This window comes from Dendrobates tinctorius, unplaced genomic scaffold (genome assembly GCF_039654945.1).
Source record: "Dendrobates tinctorius isolate UK_male_01 unplaced genomic scaffold, ASM3965494v1 ptg000057l, whole genome shotgun sequence".
Classification (NCBI taxonomy): Eukaryota; Metazoa; Chordata; class Amphibia; order Anura; family Dendrobatidae; genus Dendrobates; species Dendrobates tinctorius.
This window is the reverse complement of record NW_027361725.1, coordinates 12,627,160-12,651,976: the sequence shown is the minus strand read 5'-3', so window position 1 is coordinate 12,651,976 and position 24,817 is coordinate 12,627,160. Positions and strand designations below refer to the sequence as shown.

The following is a 24,817-nucleotide window of genomic DNA, read 5'->3' as shown; positions in this document are numbered from 1 at the left end:
GGCCAGAAAAATTTGGACAGTGACACAAGTTTTCTTATTTTTAGTGGTTTACCAAGTCATATTCAAGATACACTTATATAATCAATATGGGCTTAAAGTGCTGACTCTAATATTTAATTTGAGGGTATTCATATTCCAACTGGAGTAAGGGTTAAGGAATTACAGCTCTTTGGCTGCTTCTTTTTAAAGGGACAAAAAATAACTGGACAGTTATCTCAAAAGCTATTTAATGGGTTGCATGGGTTGTTTCGCTTGTAAATCCATCATCAGTTAAGCATGGAAAAGGTCTGGAGCTGATTCCAGCTGCGGCATTTGCATTTTGAAACTATTGCTGTGAACCCACAACATATGGTAAAAGGAGTTCTCAATGGAAGAGAAACAGACTGTCATTAGGCTGAAAAAAGAAATCAATCAGAGAGATAGCAGAAATTTTAAGAGTGGCTAAATCAATAGCTTGGTACAGTCTTAAAAAAAGAGGGCACTGGTGAGCTTGGGGACTCAAAAAAGCCTGGCTATCCACAGGAGACAACAGTGGTTGAGGATTACAAAATCCTTTCCATGGAGAAGAAAAACCTCTTCACAACATCAACCCAAGTGAAGAACATACACCGGGAAGTTAGAATTTTAGTATCTTAGTCTACCATAAAGAGAAGACTTCATGAGAGCAAATACCGAGGGTTCACCACAAGGTGCAAACCTTTAATCAGCCTGAAAAATAGAAAGGCTAGATTAGACTAAAAAACAAAAAAAAACAAAGAAGCCACCCAAAACAAAAATCAAAACTAAGATCAACCTGTACCAGAATGATGGTAAGAAGAAAGTATGGAGAAGGCTTGGTACGACTCAAGATCCAAAACACACCACATCCTCTGTAACACATGGTGGAGGCGGTGTGATGGCATGAACACGTATGGCGTCCAATGGCACAGAGTTACTAGTGTTTATTGATGATGTGACTGAAGACAGAAGACAGAAGCAGCCAGATGAATCTTGTGTGTACAGGGTGATACTTTCTGTTCAGATTTAAAAAATGCAGCAAAGGTGATTGGGCGGCACTTCACAATACAGATACACAATACAGATGGACAATGACCCAAAACATCCTGCAATAGCAAAGAAGTGGAATATTCTGCAATGTCCGAGTAATAATCAGATCCCAACCCAATCTAGCAGGATTTCACATGCTTAAGTCAAAACTTATGGCACAAGCAAGCAAAAATCGAATTAAGCTGCAGTAAAGGTGGCAAAGCATCACAAAGAAGGAAAACCAGCGTTTGGTGATGTCCTTGGCTTCTAGACTTCAGGCCACAATTGCAGGCAAAGGATTCTCTACAAAGCATTGAAATTGAATATTTCATTTATGGTAAAGTTAATTTGTCCAATTACTTTTGCGCCCCTGAAATGAGGAGGGTTTGCAGAAAAATAGCTGCAATTCCTTAACATTTCATAGGATATTTTTTTGGAACCCCTTTAAATAAACCTGAAAGTCTCCACTTCAATTACATCTACATTGTTTCATTTTAAATCCAAAATAATGGCCTCAAGAGCTGAAATCACGAAGATCCGGTCACTACCCAATTATTACTGGACCTAACTGTATGTGCCATTAAGGAAAGCTAGGAGATCATCGTGTGCATTTCCCACATGATATGAATATGCATGTTCTTTATGGCAAACTGTCCTGCAAGCGGTATATAGACGACGTCTTTTTTTTTGCATTACTTTCATAGACTTGTCTTTTCTCATTTGTTTTACTGAATGCTTAAGTATGCTATTTTATTTGCAATCCGCCTCCAGGTTTGCTAACATACCAACTACATCCCCTAGATTGATTCTGTGAGACGACATTGCTATTCACTTGTAACAGCAAACAAGAGCTTTGGGGCTTAACTGCTTGTCACACTTGTCACACCGCCCCGGCTCCGAAACAATCAGAGAACACTAGAAAGTGCTTATACTTATAAAGCAAACTTCTCGAATCAATTAGTGGGTGGTGGTGTCCCCGCTGATGACTTTCTTTTTTGTCTCGGAGCCATAGTTGTAATAAGTAACATTAATTTAAAAACCTTACACTTTGCAGGTCATTAATCTCTGTCTGGCATTGTAGTCTATTCTAGAAAGACAGGAAAAGCCATCCAGTCTATTCGAAAATTACTTCTTTATCTTCTGTTACAGGCAAAAAAAAGTCAGCATTAAAGTTCACATCTAGGTTAATGCACCCGAAGGACAGGAATGTCTTTAAGGAGCTCTTTCATTTGAAAAAAAATAAAGATCCGCTGTAAACATAAATCCCGGGATTGTCCTCCTATGTGAAGTTGTAATATTGCATTCAAAGACTTATATAGAAGTCTGTACATCTGAAATCCAACAGTTAGTTGTGAAATCAAAGAAAAAAGCTCCAATATACACCTTTGCACGATGAGACAGTTTTTTGCCATTTATTTTTCTATTTTTGCTGCAACCCATTTAATGTATATTTTAGAGGAAGAGATTATCACACCCTCCCTTTTTTTTAGATATCACTGTCAAGATTAGAGTTGAGCGAAACGGGTCGAACAATTTCAAAAGTCGCCGACTTTTGGCAAAGTCGGGTTTCATGAAACGAAACCCGACCCTAGGATGAGGTCGGCCACGAGGTCGGCGACTTACGCGCCAAAGTCGCGTTTCAAAAGTTTGTTTAGCGCTCTTTTTCAGCCAATCAGGATCCACGGACACTGTGGGCAACGTGATGACATAGGCAGGGGTCGCCACCATCTTTCAGAAGGGCATGCAAGTGATTGGCTTGCTTTGGGGGGCGTCACAGGGGTTATAAAAGGGAGTGCACGCCGACCGCCATCTTACTTCTGCCGATCTTAGCATAGGGAGAGGTTGCTGATTCTGTAGGGAGAGCGTTAGGCAGGGAAGAAGACAAAAAAACTGCTTCTGCTGCTAGCGATTTTGCCTGTGCAACACACCAGTCACTGTGTGTGCAGTGCAAGGGGAGGCTATATAGTGGTGGATCAGCGGTGTTGGTTGTTAGGCTGCCTTCTAAGGCTTCCTGACAGCTGCATTGCTGTTTCCCCACTGCTCTGCAAACTGCTTTTTTAAAAGCAATCCCAATTTTTTTTTTGTCCTGCTAAGGTACTGAGCGTGCATTTATTCACACCATACAGCGGTGTACGCTCCTCACACAGTACCGTGTAACGGCTGTTATCACAGCCACAGTGAAGCTATCTGTGTGTCACTGTGGAAGGATAAGTGGAGGACTTGTTCCGTTCTTACAGACCTACACTCTAGGGAGATTCCTATTCTGCCCAATTCTACAATTCACTTTTTTCACACCTGTGCCATCGAGCCTGTGACATAGCGCTCTGATATTCAGTGGGCCTCACACAATCCAAAAGTGTCCAGTGTCCACAAGTGTCTGCAGAAATTCAAAATCTCCCTTATCCTGTAGTCACTTTTTTCACACCTGCTGCATCGAGCCTGTGACATAGCGCTCTGATATTCATTGGGCCTCACACAATCCAAAAGTGTCCAGTGTCCACAAGTGTCTGCAGAAATTTAAAATCTCCCTTATCCTGTAGTCACTTTTTTCACACCTGTGCCAACGAGCCTGTGACATAGCGCTGTGATATTCAGTGGGCCTCACACAATCCAAGTGTCCAGTGTCCACAATTGTCTGCAGAAATTCAAAATCTCCCAGAAATTCAAAATCTCCCTTATCCTGTAGTCACTTTTTTCACACCTGTGCCATCGAGCCTGTGACATAGCACTGTGATATTCAGTGGGCCTCACACAATCCAAGTGTCCAGTGTCCACAAGTGTCTGCAGAAATTCAAAATCTCCCAGAAATTCAAAATCTCCCTTATCCTGTAGTCACTTTTTTCACACCTGTGCCATCGAGCCTGTGACATAGCGCTGTGATATTCAGTGGGCCTCACACAATCCAAGTGTCCAGTGTCCACAAGTGTCTGCAGAAATTCAAAATCTCCCAGAAATTCAAAATCTCCCTTATCCTGTAGTCACTTTTTTCACACCTGTGCCATCGAGCCTGTGACATAGCGCTGTGATATTCAGTGGGCCTCACACAATCCAAGTGTCCAGTGTCCACAAGTGTCTGCAGAAATTTAAAATCTCCCAGAAATTCAAAATCTCCCTTATCCTGTAGTCACTTTTTTCACACCTGTGCCATCGAGCCTGTGACATAGCACTGTGATAATCAGTGGGCCTCACACAATCCAAGTGTCCAGTGTCCACAAGTGTCTGCAGAAATTCAAAATCTCCCAGAAATTCAAAATCTCCCTTATCCTGTAGTCACTTTTTTCACACCTGTGCCATCGAGCCTGTGACATAGCGCTGTGATATTCAGTGGGCCTCACACAATCCAAGTGTCCAGTGTCCACAAGTGTCTGCAGAAATTCAAAATCTCCCAGAAATTCAAAATCTCCCTTATCCTGTAGTCACTTTTTTCACACCTGTGCCATCGAGCCTGTGACATAGCGCTGTGATATTTAGTGGGCCTCACACAATCCAAGTGTCCAGTGTCCACAAGTGTCTGCAGAAAATCTAAATCTCCCCTGTCCTATAGACACCTTGTACCTTGTTTTACATTACTATATAGTTTGTAGGATTTTGTCTACATTTCTACCAAAAATGAGGAAGGCTGGTGGAAGAGGCCGTGGAATTGGGTGGGGGTTGGCAGCTGGTAATGATGGTGTTGGTGGTGGATCTGATGGTAGTGGCAAAAGCAAAATAGGACCGAATGCAGGAGGTGTTGAGCCTGCGTCATCGTCTGGCTCCATAAGGCTTCGAAGGCTTAGTTTTCTAGGAGTTGGCAAACCGCTTTTAAAGCCAGAGCATCAGGAAAAAGTTTTGTCTTACATTGCTGACTCAGCCTCCAGCTCTATCGCCTCCTCTTCTTCAGTTGTAAAAAGTAAAAGCTCTGAGTCGCCATTGGAGGCTCATGTTCATGAACCACACCTTGTGTCCTTCACCACAACCAAGATTGAAGGATGACGCAGGCCATACTACTGATTACTCCATGGAGCTGTTTTCACATACCATGCCTGGATTATCAAGTGAAATGGTGAATTACCCAGGCCAAGATGAATCTGATATGGAGTGCACTGATGCACAGCCGCTGATAGATGATTCTGCTGGTACATTCACTCAGAGCACTATATTGTCCTCGCAGTGTACAGAGCCAGATTCTAACCCTGATGAGACTCCGGTGCCCCTTCCCGCACACTATACCACCATACACGGTGACACAGAGGAAGGTGCACATGACATTGAAGAGGAGGTGATGGATGACCCAGTTGTTGACCCAGATTGGCATCCATTGGGGGAAGAGGGTGCTGCTTCCAATAGTTCAGATGAGGAGCATCCACAGCAGACATCAACATCGCAACAGATGTTATCTGGCAGGCCCGGAGCACTCCAAAGACAGGTTCCAAAAATCAAAAGAGTTGCTGGACAGCTTGTCCAGAGGGTCAAAACATCACAGCGTGCTAGGCCGCAAAATGTCTGCCAAAGTAGGAAGAGTGCAGTGTGGCACTTTTTTGAACAAAATCCTCATGATCAGGCCAAGGTTATCTGTAAGAAGTGCGCAAAGACCTTTAGCCGAGGGAAAAATCTGAAAAATTTGAATACCAGTTGCATGCTTAGACATTTAACCAGCATGCACTTGCAAGCGTGGACACAACACCAAACCTCAAGTGCCACATGTGCAACTGATCACAAAGAAGGTAGTCAGCAACGCTACATTGTTTCCCCCACTGTAAGCCCACCGGTTAGCACAGCAGCAAATGTTGAGGTGTCGTTGCAAGGCCACAGCAGTCAGGGAATCCCACTGTTATATCAACGAAATACTGAATCTAGGCCATCAGAAAGAACACCAACTCCATCACCATCATCAACCCTCTCTCAGTCCACCCTGTCCACCGCTACTTCCACCATATGCAGCTCTCAAGTCCAGCTCACCCTTCCAGACACTATGAGTAGGTCAAGAAAGTACTCAGTCTCTCATCCGCGTACATTGGGTTTGAACGCCCACATTGCCAAACTAATCTCGTTTGAGATGATGCTCTATCGGTTGGTGGAAAGCGCAGCTTTCCGCGAACTCATGGCCTATGCAGTACCACGCTATGACCTACCCAGTCGCCACTTCTTCTCTCGCAAAGCCATCCCAGCCCTCCACCATCATGTTAAAGACCGCATTGTCCATGCACTCAAGCAGTCAGTGAGTGGAAAGGTGCACCTCACAACTGATGCATGGTCCAGTCGGCATGGCCAGGGCCGTTACGTGTCCATCGCTGCGCACTGGGTTAATGTGGTGGATGCAGGGTCCACAGGGGACAGCGGTGGTGGGACAGTGCTGCCTAGCCCACGGTATAGGAAACAGTTGGCTGTAGGCGTTCCACCCTCCTCCTCCTCCTCCAGAAGCGAAAGCTCGTCCACAGAGCGCAGTCGTACGAGCACTCCATCTGCAGCTGCCACTGTTGCACACGAGGTGTCCCCCTATCGAGCAGCTAGTGGAAAGCGTCAGCAGGCTGTGTTGCAGATGATGTGTTTGGGTGACAGACACACCGCCGAGGTGCTGGCCGAGTACTTGAAGCGACAAACTGAGTCATGGCTGTGCAGTGTACATCTTGAGGCAGGCAAGGTAGTTAGTGATAACGGCCGTAATTTTGTGGCAGCCATAGCCCTTTCAAAACTCAGCCACATACCTTGCTTGGCTCACACCTTGAACCTGGTGGTGCAGTGCTTCCTCAAAAATTATCCGGAGTTAACAGCCCTGCTCCATAAGGTGCGAAGACTGTGCGCGCACATCCGCCGGTCGCCTGTACACTCCGTTCTTATGCAGAAGCTGCAGCGATTGCTCCACCTTCCCAACCACCACCTCATTATCGACATTGCAACAAGGTGGAACTCCACCCTGCACATTGTGGAGCGGCTGTGCGAGCAGAGGCAGGCCATAATGCATTTGTGGGAGGATACACGGCCAGGCACTTTGAGAGCAGACATGGAGTACACAGGTGTGCAGTGGTCGAAGCTGAAAGACCTCTGTAAAGTCCTTCAGTGTTTTGAGGAATGCACACGGCTGGTAAGCGCAGACGACGCCATCCTAAGCATGAGCATCCCACTTATGCGACTGCTCATGCAAACTTTGACGCACCTTAAGGAGCAGGCGTCTGCAGCCAATGTTGACGAGGAGGAAGAGGTGGAGGGAATTCTTGATGACATTCAGCCATTGTCTGCTCAGGGACCTCTCCTGGACGAGTTGGAGGAAGAAGAGGAGGAGGAGGATGATGATGGGGATGATTACTTAGGGGAGGAGGATGCATCTCGTGAGGCAAGTGAAAATGTTGGCGTGGCAAGGTCTGGTACAGGGTTTGTGCGTGACTGGAGGGATGTGGATTTGCCAGAAAGTGCTCCTCCAACCAGCACTCGCAGTGCATCATTGACACCGGGAACATTGGCCCACATGTCAGATTATGCCTTGCGGATCCTAAAAAGGGACCCCCGCATTGCCAAAATGATGAACGATGACGACTACTGGTTGGCCAGCATCCTGGATCCACGCTATAAAGGCAAATTACAAAACATCATGCCACAGGAGAGCCTTGACCTAATATTGGCTAATAAACAAGCAACTCTGGTAAATCGGTTGCTTGAGGCATTCCCAGCACACAGCAGCGGTGATGGTTCTCACACGAGCCGTACGGGCCGGGGGCAGCTTGGCAGAGGTGTTCATGGTGCACACAGCAGAAGTGGCGTTGGAGACAGGGGTTTCATGACAATGTTGTGGACTGATTTTTCAAGTACCGCTCACACAACTGGTAATACAGCATCGATGGAAAGTGACAGGAGACAGCAGTTGTCAACTATGGTTACAAACTACTTTTCCTCCCATATCGATGTTCTCCCACACAGGTCATTCCCCTTTGACTATTGGGCTGCTAAACTGGACACCTGGCCTGAATTGGCACAATATGCCTTACAGGAGCTCGCTTGCCCAGCTGCAAGTGTGCTATCGGAAAGAGTCTTCAGTGCAGCTGGATCAATCCTGACAGAAAAAAGGACCCGTCTGTCAACCCAAAATGTGGATGATCTAACCTTCATTAAAATGAACCATGCATGGGTTTCCAAGGATTTTGTCCCACCTTCCCCTGATGACACATAGGGTGACAGAAAAATGGCTTGCTTTGGTCCACCTCTTCCTGGGACTTGACCTATTTCGCCTTTTGCATCAGCTGAATGTCCAACATCAACATATGCCACTTTCTAAAACTCCCTAACTGTGCTGCCTCCTCCCCCATGGCCGGGGTCACCACCTAGCGCACGACACCGTGCTAGTGCCGTTGCCCTGGACAGGTGGGTAGGCCAACTCTTGGGCGCGGGCACTGGCACAGGGTCCCTCATAGTGCAATCAAGTGTCTCTGACGGTGGTGGTGCACACCCGCAGTCAGACACACCGCCGTACTATGAGGGGCCCAGTGCCAGTACCGACGCCCACGAGTGGGCCCCCCTTGCTTGGGCAGGGCCCCAGCATTTGCAATCTTTACCTCTCCCTGCTCCTCCGCTGTGTAGTCTGGGCCATCAAATCCATACTGTGCCTGACACCGTCTGAGCCTGCCTCCTGATGTATAGACATATCTTTTTAATGTGTACGCCATCCATACATGTTATCCGGGGATACGGTACCCTTTCTCACCTTTGTGCAATCACTTGCAAGCCATACTGGGCCTAACACCGTCTGAGCCTGCCTCCTGATGTATAGACATATCTTTTGAATGTGTAAGCTATCCATACATGTTATCCGGGGATACGGTACCCTTTCTCACCTTTGTGCAATCACTTGCAAGCCATACTGTGCCTGACACTGTCTGAGCCTGCCTCCTGATGTATAGACATATCTTTTGAATGTGTACGCTATCCATACATGTTATCCGGGGATACGGTACCCTTTCTCACCTTTGTGCAATCACGTGTAACCCATACTGAGCGTGAGAACGGCTGGCTCAGGCTGGCATTTTTTTCAGGAATGACGGTTAGGCCTAATTCCGGAACTGCGGTTGACCTGCACTTACTGGGAAATCATCATTCGTGAGTAATAATTGTAATCTGTGATCCCCATCACTAACGTTGTTCAGCGGGTTATCTGCACCTGTAAGCGACAAACGCTGGCCTTTTCAGTGTAGCGCACATGCAGCCACGGACATGTAAGGGCATGACACACCAGTTATTGGCCAATCTCATGTGCCAGAGCCTCACGTGTCCCTCTAGGAAGCCGGACTCGGACCGCGGGGCATGACGAAGTCTCGTTCGTTAATGGAATTAAGCTTGCAATGTGTGCATCTGTTCTGTAGCTGGCATGGTTGAGGTTGCCCGTGTTGAGTCAAATTACGCCGTAGGCTCCACTCCTGGTGGTGCCCTTCTGGACATTCCTTTAAGGTTCAGCTTTGCAACCATACTGCCCACGTAAAACAAACACTTTGCCTTCATGAACGCTGTTTGGAGGGTCATGACTCGTGGGAATAACGCCGCCCAATCAGTTAACCTGCTAGAGAGATCCTTCGTTGCTCCCAAGCATGACATCACACTCCCTAGGAGGAAGGTAATGCCACTGTGGCGACCATACTCCTGGGGGCGACACAAGTGCACTGATGCCCAGCCACTGCTCGATGAATCTGCTGGTACATTGACCCAGACCACTACATTCCCCTCGCACGCTACCCGGCCTGAATCTGACCCTGATGAAACTCAGGTTACCCTTCCCATATACAGTTCCATCTTACACGGTGACAAAGAGGAAGCTGCAAATGAAAGTGCAGGTTAGGCCCACCCGCCATCAGACACACCACCGTACTATCAGGGGCCCTGTGCCAGTGCCGTCGCCAACGAGTGGGCCCCCCCTGCTTGCTCAGGATCACAGCACTTGCAAGGTTGAAATACTGTGCAGTGAGATGGACGATGGGGACGACGAGGAGTCCAGACTAGTACAGGGATTCCCTAGCGAGGAGACTTATTTGATTGTTTTCAATGTTGGGACAGCAATTTTTGGGGAGCACTATACTCTGGGAATGATAGATGGGGCCCACCATACACTGGAACATTCCAAAGGTGGACGTCAGACACTGGAGCAGCATTTACAGGGCCCATTATACACTAGAGCATTAGAAATGGGGCCCATTATGTTTGGAGCATTATTTGGGCCCATAAGACAGTGGAGCTTCATCCATGGGGACCAACATATACTGTAGCATTATGTGGAGCTCATCATATACTGTTTCAAACATTATATGGGACCAATGATTCTGTATGGAGAAATAGATGGGCCTCGTCATGAGATGTAAAAAGTGAAGTATTTTTCATTGTACTATACCGCTATTTCTCTGCCGTATCGGAGCATGATGAGTTGTGGTATGTGTTAAAGGGGCGCTCTTTCGCCCAGGGCACATGAAAACCTGGAGCCAGCCCTACCCCCCCACAACTTTAGCCAAATAACCCCCATTTTTCAGTGCGTAACTTGTATTATGAAGTTAATTAAGGTTGACCAGCTTAAGTAAGAAGAATTAATGCTTTTGGCATTCAAATGAGCACTGTAGGTGTGTTTCCTGTCCTCCTCTCACTGCCGACTTTTATTCCCCATTGACTTACATTGGGTTTCGTGTTTCGGGACGACCCCGACTTTTCCCTATAATCGGCCGATCTTGCTCGACCCGACTTTTGGAAAAGTCGGGTTTCACGAAACGAAACTCGACCATAAAAAAACAAAAGTCGCTCAACTCTAGTCAAGATCATTGACAATCGGGACTTGGGCACACGTATCTCTGTTGCATAGATCCACAATAAAGAGATCATAAAAATCTATGAAAATATACAGTTGGAGCGCCTGCCAGGGCAGAGGGGAATACTTGGTACCAGGCCGCTTCTTAAAGTGGCAGGGCCACAGTGGTAGTGACCCGGTCCGTGGCCCTGGGCGTCCAATAAGAGGGGTATATTTACAAGGGATGAAGAATAAAGAGTTTTTGTAAAAAGTTTGTGATGCCACCCATGGTATCTGATCAATAGAGACCAGCGCTGCAGCGCAGATCTGCTGGGACTGATGGTGATGCAGCAGAGTTGGTAGAGCTCCCCACAGGTAGAGCTTTTTGTCCCAGGGCAGATGAAAGATGCTGAGGAATAGATGGTGATGTAGTGTGGAGCAAGGGATGTAGCAGTCCTGAGAAGGTGATGCAGGAAGAATTCAAAGGACACAACAGAGTGAAGTTTCCTTTACTTTTTATGGTGCTTTGTATGTACAGTCCAGGGCTCAAGTTGCAATTGTTACAGGAGTCAGTCAACCTGGAAGCAATTTGGGAATCACTCTATACAGGTGGGTTGTGAGGTCTCCTTCCTAGGGCTATTCTGAAGTACTTGCGGTTGTGGCCTCCACTCAATTTCCTCTTTCTGTCCGTTACTTAGAACTCCACTCTCATGACAGGCAGCTGTAGCCTCCTTCAGGGACCGCTCCACTATGGCATTTCTGGATCAGATGCTGCTGCTGTGTCATCGAGTCTCAGTTGGGAACAAAGGTTATGCAGCCTCTTATCCTCAGGATTCTGTTGTGGGACCTTTAGCATGCACACTGCCTCGGACTCCGGCGTCCGGTTTCTGGCGCTTGGGCTTAAAGATGAGCTCTGCTATAGCTCCAATCTCCAGCTCCTTTTCCCACATCCTCTCACTTCCCTGTCCACACTCTAACTAACTAACTTCTTCCTTCTGACCAGAGTGAGCAGCTCCCCTCAAGTTGGGTATAGAGCCCCCTCTGCTGGCCTGGAGCAGGAACTGTGTTGTATGCTGGAACTACCTGATAAAGAGATCCTTTCACTGCTTCCAGGCATGACATCACTCTTCCTTAGAGGGAGGTAATGTCACTGGGGCAACCGTACTCCTGGGGGAACCACACATACACTTCAAAACTTATATTTAAATGGATTCTTATGCAGGTAGTAAAAAAAACAACTTATATTCTTTCCAAAAGTTATTCTCTGTAATTTATGCTGAGGCACTATACGATGGCACAAGTAGTACTACAGCACCATATACGGTACCTTTCCATGTGTGTAATGGTGTAAAGCGTATTTTTTTACTTGCTTTAACTTGATATTTTCTGATTTGCATTTTTATTCTATTTTTCTATTACTTTCTCTGACCTTTTGAAGGTCTGGAAATTTTCAGCAACTCAGAAAGTAACCCATTCACGTCTATGTAAGAGTGTTTTGGGCATCCTCTATGGTATTTTTGGAGACTACAGCACAAAGAGGAAAGGAAAAGCAGAGTGGTTCTCATCACCTTTAGTATTCATTCTTTGCTACTTATTTATTGACTTCTATGGAGAAGTGTTGTGGGCATGCTCTGTGGCATTGGTGTAGAACACAGCACAGAGAGGAATAAAAGAGCAGAGTGATTCTCATCACTATTAGTATTTATTCTCTTCTACTTATTTATTGACTTATTTTGGGGAGTATTGTGGGCATGATGTGTGACATTTGTGGAGGTCACAGCCCAGAGAGGAAAGGAAGAACAGACCGGTTCTCATCAAAATTAGTACTCATTCTTTTCCACTTATTCATTGACTTCTATGGACGAGTGTTGTGAGCATGCTCTGTGGGATTTGCAGACCACAGTCCAGGGAGGACAAGAAGAGCAGAGCGATTCTAATCACCATTATTATTCATTCTTTTCTACTTATTTATTGACTTCTATGGAGAGAGTGTTTTGGTCATGCTTTGTGGCATTTGCAGAGATCACAGCACAGAGAGGAAAGGAAAAGCTGAGCTGTTTTCATTACAATATAGTTCTTGTTCTTTTCTCCTATGGTACAGTATATTCTATTTTATATTTCTACTTAGGGTAGAAAGTGACCCATTCACGTCTATGGAAGAATGTTCTGAACATGCTTTTTGGCATTTTTGGGGACCACAGCACAGAGAGGAATGGAAGAGCAGCATGATTCTCATCACCATTAGTATTAATTCTCTTCTACTTATTTATTGCCTTGTATTGGGGAGTGTTGTGGACATGCTTTGTGACATTTGTCAAGATCACAACCCAGAGAGTAAAGGAAGAACAGAGTGCTTCTCATCACAATTAGTATTCATTATTTTCTACTTATTTAGTGTATTTTATGTGTGAGTGTTGTGAGCATGCTCTGTGTCACTTGCAGCGATCACAGCCCAAGGAGGAAAAGAAGAGCATTAGTGTTCATTCTTTCTACTGTATACGGGGGGGCTATGTGGGACTCATAATGTATACAGAGGAGCTATGTGGGGACTCATACAAAATACAGGGCTATGTTTGGGCTCATACGGTATATAAGGGAGCTGTGTGTGGGCTTACACGGTATATAGGGGGATGTCAGCATACTTAATTCTGCTCAATATTAAGTGATAAATAGTGCTGAGCATTCCGATACTGCAATATCGGGTATCGGCCGATATTCGCAGTATCGGAATTCCAATACTGAGTTCCGATACTTTTAGTATATCGAATACCAGAATCGGAAGTTCCCAAAATGCAATGAGCCAGTTTGATTTTATTCAGCCAATGAGGATCCTAAGAAGTGTGGGCACATCCTGTTAGAGCATGTTAGGCATGTAACTACTGGCATGGCTGTGATTGGCTGCTGAAATGATGTCATGATGCACTATAAAAGCCGCCGCCGCCATTTTGGGTTCACTCTGCTGTGAATTCAGTTAGGGATAGGACACTGCTGTTCTGAGGGACAGTGTGACCTAGCGATTTGCTATATTGTGCTTTACCCAGGCTACTTTATCAACCACTGTAGCTTTCTTTTGCCTTGCAGCGCTGTTCACGGCTGTCTGCGAGGTCTCTGTGTGTTCTGCAGCCACCTCCGGTTGTAGTCCACTCAGCGTGCATCACTGCCTCATACATTGTCCTTTTTTGCATTAGTGCTGCTCATTTTTCCTGATTTCTCCTATTACTGTGGTTCCATCCGTATCCAGCTAGATTGCTTGAAAACACTATATAGGAGTAGATAGAGGAGCTTTTCTGCAGCCTTGCAGCGCTGTTCATGGCTGTCTGCGAGGTCTCTGTGTGTGAGTGCAGCTCATGCTGTAGTGTGTTCTGCAGCCACCTACGGTTGTAGTCCGCTCTGTGTGCGTCACTGCCTCATACATTGTCCTTTTTTGCATTAGCGCTGCTCATTTTTCCAGATTTCTCCTATTAGTGTGGTTCCATCCGTATTCAGATAGAATATTTGCAAACACTATATAGGAGTAGATAGAGGAGCCTTTCTGCTGGCTTGTGCCCTGCAGCCCCAGCCAGATTAGTATTAGCCTATTTTTTGGAGCCTCATCTATTGCATTGTAGGTTACCTTCCTGCATTGTAATAGCTACAAAAAGTTTGTGATACTATCAGTTTTACATCTTTGGGCACGTCCAGTGTCATTTTGTGAAAAAAAAAGTTAATAAAGTTCACCAAACACTCCACTTTACAGTTGTGTAGGCCACATTAGCTCATATTAAAGTCTAGTCCACAATTTATAAAATTAGTGTTTCTTATACCTGTTAGCAGCTGTTCAGGAATAAGCACACTAAGCCCTTAGTACTTTTCTGCCTATCTTTATCAGTCTACCAAGATGAAGAAGGCAGGGAGTAAGGCACGTGGTCGTGGGCGTGGAGTTTCTGCAGGGAGAGGATGTGGGGATTCTGTGCCTGCTGCGGGTACCAGTGACTCAGCATCCCCCAGTTTTCCCATGGAACAGTCCTTTATGCGCAGCTTTGTAGGAGCTCACCGTACCCCACTGCTACGGGATGAACAAATTGAAGCCGTGGTCGGATGGATGGCAGCTAATGCATCGCCTTTAATTAGTTCCAGATCCTCTCAGGTCCAGAGCACTGAAGAGCACCCATCTGTCTCTTCACCACCTGTCAAATTGACCAGGCAGTCAGAGAGCCCTGGACAGGAGCCATCTCTACTTCGGTTCTCTGAATTTGTTGGCTTGGAAAGAGGGGGCCAGCCAAGCAGAATTCGAGAATTTGAAGAGGTAGTAGGCAGTGATGCCACTTTCTGGTGCGTACTGTGCTGTCGAGACTACCCAGGAGAAGCAGTCATTTGAAGAGGGTAGTGTAGATGATGAGGTCCTTGACCTATCATGGCGTGAGGTACAGGAAGGTGGTGGGAGCATCTCTGAGGAAGAGATTCCCCGAACGGCCAAAAAAGGAGGGAGAGGGAGGGGGCAGACTCGGTTGCCTGTAGCCTCCACTTCGGCACCCATTAGGACCATGCCTCTTCCAAAACGGGTGCTCCCAAGACTTGCAGTGCCTGGTCCTTTTTTGACACAGTTGCAGATGACATTTGCTTTGTCAAATGCAAGCTGTGTAATCAGAAAGTGAAAAGAGGGAAAAGTGTCAGCAACCTCAATACCACAAATATGTGGAAACATGTGCGGACCAAGCACGTGGTGGAGTTACAAAGACACACTGAAGACCTAGGCCAACCTACAGCGCCACCTACCACCTCTTCAGCTCGTGTTGTAGCCTCTTCCTCCAGCTCACACACAGCTGGTTCAGCTTCCTCACAGGATCGCCATGGAAGAACCTCTGGCACTGTTGTACAGAGACCCAGTGTTATTCCACCCACAGCACCACGTTCCCTGTCATCCTCACACTCACAGGCCAGTCTACAGCCATCGGTAGCACAGGCATGGGAGAAAAGGCACCCATACTCGGCAAACCACCCCCGAGCACAGGCTCTGAATGCTGGCATTGCAAAACTACTGTCCCTTGAAATGCTCTCATTCAGGCTGGTGGAGACTGACACCTTCCGCAACCTCATGGCATTGGTAGTCCCACAATACAACATGAACAGCCAATTTTATTTCAGCAGGCAAGCCGTCCCTGCCCTGCAAAAGCATGTGGAGGGAAAAATTAAACATGCGCTACATCTGTAGCAAGGTCCACCTGACCACCGATGCGTGGACCAGTACCCATGGACAGGGACGATATCTTTCCCTCACTGTCCATTGGGTAAATGTTGTGGAGCCGGGTGCAGATCTTGAGAGTGGCGCTGTACGTGCTCTGCCAACTCCAAGGATTGCAGGAATCCAGTCTGTACACATTGACTCCTCCTCATACTCAAGTTCCTCTGAATCAGCGCTGCAGGAGCCATCACAGTCTACCTCCACATGGACCCGTGAACGCTTACCTGTTACGACCGATATGAGCACAGCCGTGGCCAAACGTCAACAGGCTGTATTGAAATTAATTTCTTTGGGGAATCGAAGCCACACAGCGCAGGAGCTCTGGAATGCCATCAAGCAGGAGAGCGACGTGTGGTTTGTGCCAGCGAATCTCCAGCCAAGCATGGTAGTGTGTGACAATGGCCGAAATCTGGTGGCAGCTGGGGCCTAGGCAACCTCACTCACATCCCATGTCTGGCACATGTGCTCAACTTGGTCGTGCAGAGTTTTTTGAGGGACTATCCAGATCTTGATGCACTGCTGCACAAGGTCCGCATAGAGTGCGCTCACTTGCGGCGTTCCAGCATGGCAAGATCGCGCATTGAAGTTCTGCAGCGCCGATTCCGCCTTCCGGAACATCGCATCATATGTGACCTACCCACCAGGTGGAATTCAACGTTACATATGTTGGAGAGGTTGTGTGAGCAGCAGGCAGCAGTAATGGAGTACCAGCTGCTTCAGGCGCAAACAAGTCGCACTGCGCGCCGTTCACACTTCACCACCACTAAGTGGGCCTCTATGATGGACATCTGCCACGTTTTGCGTGCCTTCGATGATTCCACGCGGATGGCGAGTGCAGATGATGCACTAGTCAGCATGACTATCCCCCTTATCTGCCTGCTTGAAAAAACACTGCAAGCACTAAGGGAGGAGGTTGTGGAAGAGGTGGAGGATGAGGAGTCACAAATGCCATCTGCTTCTGGACAGTCTGCGCAACGTGGTTCCTCACAAAGGCCTAGGCAGGGGACACTTTGTGAGGAGGATGAGGAGGAGTCAATGGAGGAGGAAGACATCTCTCCAGAGGAGGGAGGTACACAATGCTCTAGTAGTCAGTATGTACAGCGAGGGTGGGGTGATGCAGAGCAGGCAGAGATGACGCCTCAAGCAGGGGACAGTGTTTCTTGGCTAGTTGGCAGTCTGCAGCACATGGTTGATTTCATGCTGCAGTGCCTGAGAAATGGCCGCCGCATCGCCCACATTCTCAACACGGCTGATTATTGGGTGTACACCGTCCTAGATCCTCGCTACTGGGTCAACTTACAAAGCCTCATAACACCGTTGAACCGGGAGCGTAAAATGCGGGAATACCAAGACACACTGGTGCATTCCATCATGTTCTCCATTCCACCCGAGAGAAGTGCTGCCAGTGCTTTACAAAGCAGCTCAGTGCGTCGAGGCAGTGGAGGAAGCTCTGCACAAAGAGGGAGCAGAAGCAGTGCCTCTGCACAAGGCAAGACCAGTATGGCCCAAATGTGGCAAAGTTTTATGTCCCCGCCACAAATGTCTACACCATCACAGACGACTCCAGTCAGCAAGAGGCAACGTTTCCGTCACATGGTGACAGACTACATGTCTTGCCCTCTCAGTGTTCTCACAAACGGCTCTTCCCCCTTCAAGTTTTGGGTCTCTAAGCTGGATACATGGCCAGAGCTTAGCCAGTATGCATTGGAGGTGCTGGCTTGCCCTGCTGCTAGTGTATTATCGGAACGCGTCTTTAGTGCCGCAGGTGGTGTACTAACAGACCGTCGCATGTGACTATCCTCTGATTACATTGACCGGCTTACTTTTCTGAAAATGAACAAGGACTGGATCTCGCAGGAATTTGCCAGTCCTCTTCCAGATTAAATAATTGGTTGGCAACAGTATCCAGGTCTCCTGTTGTGTTCATGTTTCTACCACCTGAACTGTAATGCCTGGGCTCCAACACCGCCAGTTGCTGCTCAGAAGTGCCATCTGCACAGTCAACACTTGCTCCAGTGTTATTGGGGTTCAGTAACGTCAGCTGATCCCCTGCTGTGTGTCCGGCAATTTCTCCTGCTCCGAGCACACTCACACTACTACAGATATTAAACTTGCTCCAATAAGGCCTCTGGCTACACTCTGTTTCTACTGTAATCCCTGGGCTCCAACACCACCAGTTGCTGCTCAGAAGTGTCTTTGGCACGGGTACTCCCTCCTGCCCAGCCTGGTTCCAGCACGCCAGCTGTCAACGTCACTTTGCCTCCAATACGTTGTCCTGTCGTGTTGCGGGCAGGTTAGCCGACTCTATGGTGCCTGCAGTTTAGGTGCTTCTTATGTGGGCTGCGGTATCTGGCAATGAAGGCTGTTTCCGTAGTGCCAAAAGGACAAGCTCCCCCTGTAGGACTGTGGGTTTTGGTAACTCCGGCCGGCTCGCGGCCTTGCAACTTTTTTTTTCATGTGTACCTTCTGCTGCCTATCTGAGTTCCAGTACCATTAGCTGGTTCTTTGGAAGTCAATCTTGAATATTTCCCCCTGGGTTCCAGTAACGTCAGCTGGTTCCAGGCAGAGCCTTTGGCTTAGGTGCCTCCTTCTCGGTATCCGAGTTCCACCAACGTCTGCTGGTCCTTGGTAGTGCTTTCTGGCACAGGTACCTCCTGCTTAGTAACCGGGTTCCAGTACCATCAGCTGGTCCTCGGTAGTTCCATTGGCTCTTGTACCTTCGGCTACCCATCCAGGTTCCAGTACCATCAGCTGGTTCTCAGCAGTTCCTCAGCCTTCTTGTACGTTCTGCTATATTTCCAAGTTCAAGCTTTTTGAAATGGATTTTGGTAATCACTCTGGATCTCCCTGACGACGACCCTAAAGACGATGACCCTGAAGACCACCCCGAAGAAGACGACGACCCCGAAAACGACGACCCTGGAGACGATGACCCTGAAGACCACCCCGAAGAAAACGACCCCGAAAACGACTACCCTGGAGACGACGACCCTGAAGACCACCCCGAAGAAGACCAAGAAGATGACCCTGAACAGGATGATGAAGGAGAAAGTGTGGGAGAAGTAAAAAAGAAGGTGAAGAGCATGGAAGTAGTGAAACATTAATATCTGACAAAATATAAAAAAGCTTAACATAGTCAATATTGTCTGAAAAAAAAAAATAATTCCCGCTATTCCATTTGATTGGGCTAAACCTCTATGCCTTTAATGTCTCCTCCACCTCCCCCAATACATTCTACATTATTCTTAGTTGTTTTCCTTCATGTAGAATTAACCTACAAGGAAAGTAAGGGTTTATTTTCATTCCGATATTTGTGTCCCATTGACTTGCATTGGTTTCCAATATCGGAATCGGCGATATCCGATATTTTTGGGGTATCGGTCCTATCCAACCCGATCCGATATTTCCCGATATCGGAAGGTATCGCTCAACACTACTGATAAATATAATTATTTTTTATTAATATCACTTGTAATATATTAATATTAATATTGAGCAGAATTTATATCAGACTATTGGTTTGACCTCCACCACAGTAACGGTTTCTTATGTGACCCCTCGGGAAAATTAATTCCCCAACCCTGATCTTGATAATACATCACACATTCAAGATGATAACCAAATAAAAAAATGTACATACAGAATGGAAGCCAGGACTCAGATCCCCCACCAACTGGGTCAACATAGAGAAATTTTGAAAGTAATTTGTTTTGAATAGATATACACAATATAAATTCGGCAATTTATTTATTTATTTTTTTACATAAAGCAATGGCTAATCGTATTTGAGCGGCTGAGAACACTTGCTACTTGGAATAAGCTGTTTTCACCAGTGCAGTCTAATAGACAATAGTTACGTACCACGCATTATTGACCGATGATTACACCATCATTTTGGGGGGCTGATTTACGCTTTTTATAGTCCTAGAATGAAGATTGTGTTTATACAGCATGGAATTACATTGTGCTACCTTACTTTTTCTTTTTAGGTAACCATAGTAATAAGTGATTTAGGAACATTTTATTCCAGCCTCTTTTCAGTAACTTGATATGAAAAGTACGGGGGGAAAAAATGCAAAAATGTTGGAAAAACAACTTTTTTTGGTTTTCACAGATTTAATTGCAAACATTTTAAAATAAATATAACTGAGTGTTACATTTTGAACAGGAATAATTTAAAGAGAACACGGCACCAGGTTTTCCCCAAATAAACTAAAGCGGCCACCTTTAATACTTCTAATCTATTAGACCGGTTTCACATGTCCAGATATTTCTGTTACCGGAAAAAATGGTAACGGATATATCAGTGTCCATGTGTGTAATACTTGAGGCACATGGGTGAAACCGTGTGCCATCCATGTGCTGCATCAGTGTGAAACGTACCGACACCTGAGAAGCAGCGGTACAGTTAGTGCTGTTCCCCGGTGTCGGGTGCTGAAGACGGCTCTCATCATTCTCCAGTGCTTCACTGGCGATCAGCATGAGCAGAGGAGAATGATGAGTTAAATTCAACTGACAACAGTGAGAGCAGGCAGTGGCTGATGGGACTATTACTCCCATAAGCCTAGATCTGCTGCCACTAATAACAGAGAGACCTGGAGCGGCTGATGGGAGTATTCATCATTCATCTTTGATCTGCGGTGAACTCATTAAGCTGAACTGCGGTGAACTCAGTGACTTTTCCTCACAGTGCTGATGTTACGTGCACCCCGCAAGGTTCAGAAAAGGGCAGGATAGGTCTCATGAATTCTTTGGAACTCTGGGGGAACTGTTACTCAGGGCAACCATGCACTGCAGCCTCAGGCAGAAGATTGATCCACTTGCTCACACAGACACAATTGATAGAGTCTTCATTAACAGATGAACAGTGTAGTTTAATATCACAGCATGTCCAGTGCAATTCAAGTCTCTTAAGCACAGGCTTCATAAACAGTACAGCTACTTCTTAAAGGCACATTGACTAACAGTCTGTTTTGATAGCAGAGTTCAGCACAGATCAAGACATTTTACAAAGACACTGTAGTACACAGCATTCCTTCTAGCACAGTGAGATGGAGAAGAGGGGGGGGAATTGCTGAGGGAGATGATCCCTGTGACACAATTCCTTCTAGTCCTTATCTTTCTGCTCCTGATAGACTTTCTCAACTAGCAGTACAGGGGTTAGCCCAGCTTCACTCTTTAATGGAATCCTGTGTCCTTATGGCTCACCTGCCTGAACTTTTGGGAGAGACAGATCACACACCACTCATCCCTTTGGCGGCTGCCAGACTAGTAAACAAGTTACCCACAATTTCACTGATGCTCTGCTAATTACTCCCTGTTTCCTGTGACTGTGTTAACCCCTCTAGTTGCTGGATGCTTTTGAAGCAACAGCACTCAGCACTACTTCTGCATGTCACACTGAGGTCACCGTAGTTCATCCCGGCTGGGATCGCAGCCTTAGTGCCCAGCAGTAACCTCAATGATGTCACCGCTGCTCACTGATGCTGCTCTCGCAGCAGCTCATTCAACAATGGTTCTCAGCCTGGATGGTCGCATCTTAGCCCCATCCAGGTTGAAAATGATTAATTCCCAGACATGGATTACGGCGTGGGATAGAATTTCGGACAGGTGAGAGATACTGTTGGTTTTTATTTTTGTTTTATTACAGGAGACAAGGGATTCAATAGAATGGGCGTTAGGTGAGTAGAACTGTGTTTGCTATTTTTAAATAAAAATGGAACAGTGTGTTTGATTTATTTCAAATACAGTGTGTCCATAAAGTCATGGTGCACTTTTGACCAGTCACTGGAAAGCAACAAAAAACGATAAAAATGTGAAATCTGCACCAAGTAAAAGGAAAACCCTCCCAGTTTGGGGTTATGTGAAGCAACATGTGTACATTGAACGTATCAACCACATTAACCACTTAAAACAGAGGATCACAGACATTAATCACTGTGTTACACCAGACATCTTTACCTGTGTGTGGCAAGAACTTCACTATTGTTTGGATGTGTGTAGGGCAACAAATGGAGCCCACATCAAACTGCACTGAATAGGTATAAAACGTGGAGAGTTTTTCTTTTATTTGGAGCAGATTTCACATTTCTATCGTCTTTTGTTGCTTTCCAGTGACTGGTCAAAAGTGCACCAAGACTTTACAGACAAACTATAAAGGACGTTTTTCTGGCTGTGTCTTTATTTACCAAACAACTACAGGATTAGTAATCCGTGGGCTTGATGTCACCAGACAATGCAAAGGTGACATCAACCCCATAAATATGAACCCCATTTGCCACTGCTACAGGGCAGGTGAGAAGAGTCGGGCAAAGCGCCAGAATTGGTGCATCTAATAGATGTGTTTTTTTGGGCAGCTTTGGGCTGCTATTTTTAGCCTGGGGGGTCTATATCCATGGCCAGTCTGAGAATACCAGCCACCCAAATGTCTTCTTTAGCAAGGTTGGTTGTAAAAAAAATGGGGGGAACCCATGCCTTTTTTTAAGTTACTTATTTCAAGAATTGAAAAAACAGCATGGTGACCTTTCTATTTTTGATAACCAGCCTTGCTGAAGCTGACAGATATGGGTTGCAGCCCGCAGCTGTCAGTTTTGCCTGACTGGTTATCAAAAATATGGGGGAACCCACGCCATTTTTTACATTTTTTTATTTATAGCGCAGGCTGTGGGTGATGAATACTCCCATCAGCTGCCACCTGCTCTCACTGTTATTAGCGGCAGCAGGTATAGGCTGATGTGAATAATAGTCCAATCAGCTGTTGTCTGCTCTCACTGTTATCAGTTGAATATAACTCTAATCATTCTCCCCTGCTCGTGCTGATTGCCGGCAGAGCAGGGGAGAATGATGAGAGCTGTCTTCAGCACCCAGCACCGGGAAACATAGCAAACTGTACTGCTGCTTCCGAGGCACTGGTACGTGTCACAATGATGACATCCCTATAAGTTGAATATAACTCTCATCATTCTCCCCTGCTCATGCTGAACGCCAGCAGAGCAGGGGAGAATGATGAGAGCCGTCTTTAGCACCCTGCATAGGGAAACATTGCAATCTGTACCGCTGCTTCACAAGCACCGGTACGTGTCACACTGATGACATCCCTGTGTGTCATCTGTGTGCACATGTGAGGGATGTTTTGCGGCCCGTGCTGCTACTAAAAACAAGACATGTCGGCGTATTTTGTCCATGGACACATGGTCTGTTGAAAAACACTGATGTGCACAGACCCAGTCACTTGAATGGGTAATGGGTGTTAAGGGCTGGCGGAACACACCAAATAATAAGATGGTGTTTAGGTGCGTTCGCAGCCCGAGGTCCACCGTGCAGAGGTGTTAACTGCTGCTCGGTAATGGCGGACGCGATATGGCGGTGCAATAACGGCACACACGGGGTTAACCTCACCCAAGGTGTACCGAGGCGAACTCTTATGACTTAGAGCCACACTACCGCAAATAATAGATGCCGTAGCCTGTTTTCGCTCACAGAGCTCGGCAGAGTAAGCGCTAGCGTAACGTCACAGAACTCAGCCCTTAGACAGCAGGACTGAAGTCCCTCTAGACCGCTAGCGCCCGGTACCGCGACTGCGATACCAACTGGGATCAAATAAATGGCGTGTGCAAGTGTGCAGACGGCCGGTATGCACTGTGGCCTACAGGCTAGCCACTAGCAGGCGCTGACTCAGTCTCTAAACCCTAACAACAGACGTATCAAACGGTAGGGGTTTCATAATGAGTCAGACACCAGATACATGCATCCATCATCATACACACCAAACTATTTGAGTCTATCTTAGCGCATGGCCGAGCGGCCATGCAAACCTTTTATAGCCGCAGGCGTCCGTGATCCTCCTTGCTTCTCGGATGGGCCAATCCGAACACGAGCAGGACCTGAGCACATGACCTTTGATCTCCAATGGGAGATCACTCCACAGGCATGCTCAGTGGCCCGACATGGGGACTTAGTCCCTGGAGGATCTTGCTGCTGAGCAGCATGCATTGCCAAAACTGAACCAGGGGTGGCAGCAGCAAGCAAACCCACGGAGCTGGTCTGGACAGAGCGCCGGGACCGACGAGTTTGCTGAGCAAGCTCCTCTGCGGCTGGGGAGGAATGGGAGACCGTCGGCGGCAAGGCTCGGGATTCCTGCTGTGCAGCGCCGGAAATCCGACGCCTAACATTACCCCCCCCTCCTAGGGCCCCCTCTTCTCTGAGCCTGGCTCCGCGCAAATTCTGCAATGAGAAGAGGAGCGTGGATATTCTCCACCGGCTCCCAGGTCCAGGCCTCTGGACCATGACCCTTCCAATCCATCAAGTAAAACTTTTTGCCCCGCATCACCTTGCATCCCACGATGGCATTGACCTCAAACTCGTCAGACGACAGATCTGATGTTCTGGCAGCTGGCTCAGAAAACCGGGACATGTGAACTGGCTTGAGGAGAGACACATGAAACGTGTCCGAGATAGCCAAGTGTGGTGGAAGGGCTAGACGGTAGACCACAGGATTAATCTGCTCGAGGACCTTGAAAGGGCCGATGTAGCGTGGAGCGAACTTAGCGGATTCCACCCGCAGCCTGATGTTACGGGCAGAGAGCCACACTAAGTCGCCAGGGGCAAAGGTCAGAGCAGGGCGCCGGCGGGTATCAGCGGAGGACCTCATTCTCTCCTTGGAGGCCCGGATAGCATCCTGCGTGCGGTCCCAAATGTCACGTGCTTCCACCGCCCAGTCTTCCACCCTAGAGTCGGTGGATGACACGGGCATGGGCACGGGGACGCGCAGATGCTGACCGTAATTTAAGAGAAATGGGGTCTGACCGGTGGAATCGGCAACCGCGTTGTTCAAGGCGAACTCC

The 24,817-nt window shown here is 47.0% G+C and overlaps 1 protein-coding gene across 2 annotated transcripts in view; it reads right to left on the bottom strand.

Annotated features, from left to right (window-relative positions):
• The window catches only part of MDGA2 (MAM domain containing glycosylphosphatidylinositol anchor 2), a 1,066,479-nt gene that overhangs the window by 108,821 nt on the left and 932,841 nt on the right, over positions 1-24,817 (bottom strand). The window lies entirely within an intron of this gene.